Source organism: Marmota marmota, unplaced genomic scaffold (assembly GCF_001458135.2).
Source record: "Marmota marmota marmota unplaced genomic scaffold, marMar, whole genome shotgun sequence".
In the NCBI taxonomy this organism is placed as follows: Eukaryota; Metazoa; Chordata; class Mammalia; order Rodentia; family Sciuridae; genus Marmota; species Marmota marmota.
Window position 1 is genome coordinate 7,332,879 of NW_026000108.1, and position 6,904 is coordinate 7,339,782.

Consider the following 6,904-nt stretch of genomic DNA (forward strand, 5'->3'; position numbering starts at 1 on the left):
TTGAGTGGTTTGCTGTTGTTGGTTTTGTTATGTGGTGTTTTTCCTCTCCTGTGCAATGACTGGTGAGGTCAAGAGAAGGAGAGGCAGGGGGAGAAGAAAAGAGTGAGCTTACTTCTCCTGAAGCTGTCTATATAGGACCCACTTCACTCCACCTGCCCAGACTCAGGGGGATTTTACCTGCAAGCCCTGTCTACTGAGTTGCCCTATATACTTATCCTCTCATAATGGCCGTTGGAATCTTTCAGGTTAATAGCATGAATATCGAGGAGTCCAATGGGATTCTTTACAAGCAGAGGAAATTGGGATCAGGTTAAAAATCCAATTTTAATAAACTTTCCAAGTCTTGATTTAGCTGGTTGTGCTAATGGCTCTTACTGCTGAATCACCTTAAAAGTCAAATGTATTTTTAAAAGGTCCTTCTTGTATGTATGGGAAGCTTGATGGATATTGCTTAATTGCACATTGTGCATTCCTGTCTTCATTGAAAAAGATCATCTGTAAAACTGAAGAGAGCTGATAGGAAATGCAGCTATCCATAGAACTGGTTGGGTAGAAGGGAAGGCATTGGGTTTGCAAGATAATTTCCACACGTTTTGACCAAAACAAAGAGAACATGATTATGCTGTGTGAAAATGGTATCCTCAAATAACTCCACTAATTTGATTGTGCTGAGGTCTAGAATTGTTTCTATTTCTTTTGATTTGCTAATTAGCCAGAGCAGTCTGCCTGTGAGAGAGGAAATGAGGGTCAGAGCCATAAAACATGGAGGATTGTCTGTCCTTCCAATTCAGCTCACCCTTCACATTTCCCCCAAAGCAATCATCCCAGATCCCAGTTTACCTACAAACAGTCCCCATATCTATCATCAATGGATTATTTGGTGTTTTTCTTTTTTGAAACATGGTTTCTGTTCTTTGTACCATAGCAGGTTTCCTGTTGTTGTGTGTGGTTACAGGGTTGAGTTTTGACTTGTAGCACTTACACCTCTGTGGGTCGCATCTTTACATAATGCTACAAATTAGATATGGTTTGAATGTCCCCCAAGGGCCCATTTGTCAACCACTCAATTCTCAGGGTAGCAGTAGTGGGAGTTGGTGGAACCTTTAGGAAGTAGGCTTAGTGGGATGTCCTTGGATCATAGGAAGCATGCCCAACAGGGGGTGTATGTGGTTCTCTGTGAACCCTTGGTAAATCTCCAGAAAGGATGGCTGTGAAAGGTGCAAGCTTAGCCTACCTCCCGCTTTGCTTCCTGGTTCTAGATGTGATGGCTTGCTCCTGATTGCCATCCTGACACTGCCATCCACCTTGGGGAGATGCTGCTTAGGCAGAGATCTTGCCAGAACCTGCATTCAGAAAGCCTCTTTACCTATACATTGGCCTGCCTCTAGTATTTTGTTATACTAACAAAAAACTGAGTAACACACATACATACACAAATAAACATTACATTTAATAATCATATTGGCATAAAGATGAATTTTTGTTTAAATGTTTTAGTTAACTTCAAATATTACTTTTTTCTTCTGATTTTAAATGAAATTATAATATTTTTAGAGGGCCTGAAAGCACTGTGGGCCCGAGGCACTGAGCCTGTGACTTTTAATGGCAAGCTTGGCTCCGTATAGATAATGACATTGCAGAGCAGGAATGCTTAGTTGATTCAGGTAGAGGCAGTCTGTTAAATACAATTTCATATAAATAGCTTATAGTCCATTTGTTGTGTTGGATAAACAACTACAGACAACATATTGCTTTTATTTCTGATCTTCTGTCAAACTTCGCCTGGAATTACACACATTAGTGCAATAAAAACGGCAATATTGCAGGCCTGAAGTTCTTCCCTTTGTAAAATTATTAGATCCTGTTGAGTGCTGGAATGCCTTCAGGGCAGTGGACAATTGTGGCACTCTTTTAGATTTTGGTTTCCTGGGACCAAAGCTGGCTGATCTTCTGATGAGCAAGTCTTGATTTTCTTTTAGACCTTATTCGAAGACACTCACTCTCTACAGGGAAACAAAAACAAAAACAAAAATCTTTTCCTCTCCTTGCAGCCCCATCAGTTCATTGAACCAACATTTACCTGGTACCAGCTCCATAGCAGCACCTGGGCTGGGTACCTGGGTGATTTGAGGGGAAGAAGGGAAAACAGTTCCCCCTTAAGGAGCTCACAGATAAACATGGACTGAAAAATAACAAATCATCTGTGTCTCTGTATGCTAGGAAGGCTGAAGGAGTCTTTGGCATGTGGGTCTCTGAGCTTGCATCTTTTTTTTTTTTTTTTTCACTGTAAGTTAAACCTTTATTCTTAGCAATGTTAACATATTTCTTACATGTTAAGGTGCCAATATTGGAGACTTGAAAAAAATATATATATATTATAAAGCTAAATAATACAGAAACTACAGCATAGATGTGCTTTTTAGGGGACTTTTCTGCATTGAGCTTGCATCTTACCCTGAACACTTCTAGCATCTCTCTCCAGCCTGGAGTCCCCAGAGATGTCCTCTAGATGTGGCCCTATTGTCCTGATACAGTGACAACGTTACTTGCTCCCTGCATGGCTTCGTTTGAATTCCAGTTTCTAAATAGAACCAAAGCCATGCAAACTAGAATTGTCTTTTCGCAGACTGTCGGAAACCTTTTGAAATAATCACATTGACACTTAGAAGATCTAGTACTTACATTTTCCTCTTTGTAGTAGTAATAACTATTTCATAGCAAGCTTTGAGGTTTAAGCAATTAGTTCATAATTGGAAAAAATTTCATAAAGTGATCAAATTAGCATCTCACAATACATGTATAATAGAGTTTTTTGGAAACTAATAAATATGACTGTCTTGTACAAATCAGGAGAGTCCATGTGAAATAAGACAGAGATATATAGACATATTACAAATCATGGCATTAACTGAGCCACTGAGTGTTAAGATCTGGATGTATTCTCAACTTACCCCATCTTATATACAAACATGAGAAATTCAAGTTGAAGGTTGTATGTTCCAGCGTGCACTTAGCAGGTCTGGACTTAGAAGTAGGTCGAAGTCTAATGCTTATACCCTTTCTTACCTTCACCTGTGCACACCATAAAAAATAGAGGAATACACAATATATTATTAGTTCTTTAAGTGAAGGAGAAGGGATTTGAGCCCTGTATTTACATTCTAGGAATGTAACTATCCTTAAGGTATTTAAATATGATATTCATGATATTGTTATAATTGTATTGCATAAAATAATTGCCAAAAGAAAATGCTAGGCTTAAAAGCTCAGTTCTCAGTATAATTGGCTCTCCACATTATGATCAGCCTTTAACTATGAAAGCTGTCAGGACGGCTGTTCCTGACACAATTATTCTCAAGCGGGGGTCCTCGACTTCACAGGTGCTTCAGAACTCAGCTGTGCCCTTGGTCACTCCTTTCTCCCCGCTCTCCAGCTCTGCCCAGGACTGGGGTAGACCCTGGAGATAAGTAAGATAGTGAGAACACCCCTCTCCACATGGAGCTAAGTGTCAGAGAGATTTTGGTGGATTCTCTGGAGGGCAGGATACCCGTCACCAGCTCTTGTAATCCAGTACAAGAGCTGGCACTGATACAAGGAATGCTTACCTCTTGATTGCCTTAGTGTTTGCTGCATCAGCCAGGGAGAGGGTGCCATTTACTGAGGTTGCTTGAAACCCACAAACTGACAAGCTCCTTCATTCCTGTCTTCCTGGCTCCTCTTGGCTACCCCCATCCCCACAGTCAGCACTCACAGGCGCTGGCCTGGTCTCGAATTCTGACCATGGCGTTTGCTCTTTCCTGGCATTTGCAAGAGTTCCCTGTGCTCACGGCCTATGTCATTCAGGCTCTAGTTATACTTAGAAAGAGGATGGGAGTTGAGCTCCCCCAATATAGACAGTCAACAGATACCACGAACCCCAAGATGCAGGCTCTACCACGAGGTGGCTGGGGGTCAGATCCCAGCTCTGCACTGTTAGCCCTCTGATTTCACTCACATCACATAATCTCAGTTCTTTATAAAATGAGAAAACAACATTAAGGGTAGATTTCTTATGTTATTACCCAGTAAGTGCCTGGCACACGGTATACAGGAAATAAATGTGCATTGTTGTTATAACAAGTAATTAAATGAGATGATCCTTTCTTCCTTAGGTAGATAAAGTCTAAGGAGCTTTGTGGTACATACAGATCCTCTGGGGGACCATTTCTGTGAACAGACAGTAACTGCTCTGGACATGGTTAATGGTTGGAAATCACAGGGTGCAAAGAAAATTCTTAAAGAGCAGGACTTCGGAGTCCTAAGTTTGAATTTCTGTCCTCCAAATCCATTACAGATTCTCTTTGAACCTCACTTCTTATTTTATAAAATGGATACAGGGGTATTTACGTATAATACCATATTTTTAGATTCAGTTTAGATGGTTCATCAGAACAGTGCATAGCCTACAGTTGGTGTATATACTTTGAATGACTGGATATAGGGAGAATTCCTTCTGCCACTGAGGTTGAATAGTGCCATTCACCAGAATTAACTTGTGAGTTTGCCTGGGTTCACCTCCAAAGCAAGTGACTCTGAAAAGGCAGAGCAGGGAGAAGGGACCCTCGATGGAAAAACACAGGCAACCAGCCCATTTCCATGGGAAAAATATTACAGAGAGCCGTTCTAGTGCAGAGAACATCATTTTCTTCTAAGTTTGCCATCTCTCTCAGTGGCAACACACAACTCACACTGGAGTGCAAGAAAATCTGTGATATGGGCATAGTGGTGGCCACTGAAGATGTGCACATCCTAATGCCCAGAATCTATGAGTATGTCACTTGGCCTGGTATTATAGCTTGAACTATATGTTTCCCAAATTCATTTGATGTAAGAACCCCAGGACCATAGAATGTGATTGGGAGATGGAGGCTTGGCAGAAGTAGTCAAGGTAGGTAAGGACATTAGAGTTGGCCCTAACCACACAGATCCCTGTAAAACGGGGAACTTTGGGCATGATGACAAGGACAGAGAGATGACAACCTGAAGACACAGGGAAAAATTGGCAATCTTTAAGTCAAGGAAAAGGGCATAGAGCAGATTGTCCCTAATGGACCTTGGAAAAATTCAACTGGGATAATCTTTGATCTTGTACTTTAGGCCTCCAGAATGGAAATGATAAATTTCTGTTGTTTTAAGTCACCTAGTCTGTGGTATTGTGTTTCAGCAATCCTGGCAAACTTCTACAACCCCATAAAGAACTTGGTTCTTGCTTAGTAAAATAATATAGAATTTCTGATCATTCCTACAACTAAGCATATTGACTTCATAAACTGTATTTTTGCCCCAGTGCTTCATTTTTGCTCTTTTTTTCCTACAGAAAAAAAAACTTTTCATTCTAATGTCAAATCTAATGTATTTTAAAGATCTTACAAATGGCAATTCCAGTTAGTACATGTCCTCAAATCATGTAAATATTTCAGTTGAAGTGAAGTCAGTGTGAATGTATCAGTTACCTATTGCTGCATAACAAAGGACCCAAAAGTTCATGCTTAAAGCAACACACATTTTTTTTTTTTTTTTTAATTACAGTTGCTACGGGTCAGGAATTTGGTTTGGTTGTGTCTTCCAACTTAAGCTGTGTTCAAGGTGTTAACCAGGACTGCAAACCCTGGATAGGGAAGGATCTGCTTCCAAGTTCACTCATGTGGCTGCTGAGAGGATGAACTTGGGTGAAAGTGGTTGGACTGGGAGCCAGAGTTCCTGGCTGTCTATCCCAGCAAACCACCTCAACTTGTCCTGAAGTGTCTTCTTTGTAGAGCATACCACAACATGGCAATTTGCTTCATTGAGTAAGCAGGTGATAGCAAAAGAGGGTATCCAAGACAAATACAATAGCATTTTTGGAAACTAGACATCAGAAGTGATGTCTTGTCACATTTACCATTTTACAGTTCTTGAAAGCAAGTCACTAGGTCCAACCAAAGAGCATGAATATTAGGAGCTGAGGTCACTTGTGGCTAGTCCAGAGGCTCCTGGCCACTAGATAACTATGCTATATCCAGGAAGGAGCAGGCAGTGAGACCAGCACTGTGATGCCGTCAATCACAAGATATTCCCAATTTTATAAACATTAAAATGAAAAAAAAAGAAATCTTAAGGTCAATGAGATGCAATATGTTATTTCTCAAAATCTTTGAAACCACACTCCAAAATCATATTTTATGACATTTTTTCCTTTGGACTTTAACACTAGATTTTGTATTACACAAGAGGGAATGGCATTATAATAGCAAAAGCAAGAAACAGCAAACCTAAATCAAATGTTGGGGCATTTATCAATCAGTAAATCATCTAATCAGTCAAGAGATGGATATTATTGTTTTCTAGGAATGATTAACAACCCTTAAAATGTTGGTCATACTGAAAGAAATAAGATGGCTTTAGTGCAAAGGCTTGGGAGCTCACCTTCCAGCTGGATGGACAGGCAATGGGATCCTCACGGAGGAGGCCAGACTATAGCAGCCAGGGAACGTGGCCTGAGTTCCAGTGGAGCAACTTCAAATGGCAGAATTCTCCACTGATCCCGAAGAAGGGCTGCACATGTTTTGAAGAGTTAAGCTGAATTTTTAAAGTTTACTTTTGCATTCATTCTATTGAGAAGTACTAATTATTTATTGCAGCTAATTGGGAAAGTTACAGAAAATTAGAAAGAAGAAAAATAATACTAATAATTTCACTACCTAAAGGCAATTCAAAGATTGAGACTGAGTAAATAACAAGTTAAAATGAAAAAGGAAAACAAAATTATTAGTTTGTTGTACTGTGTACTTGTAAGTCTTTAACATTTAAAGTTGTTTATGCATATCTTTATTAAATGAAGCATTTATTATATATTTAAACTCCTAATTTCTCTCTCCCTCCCTCC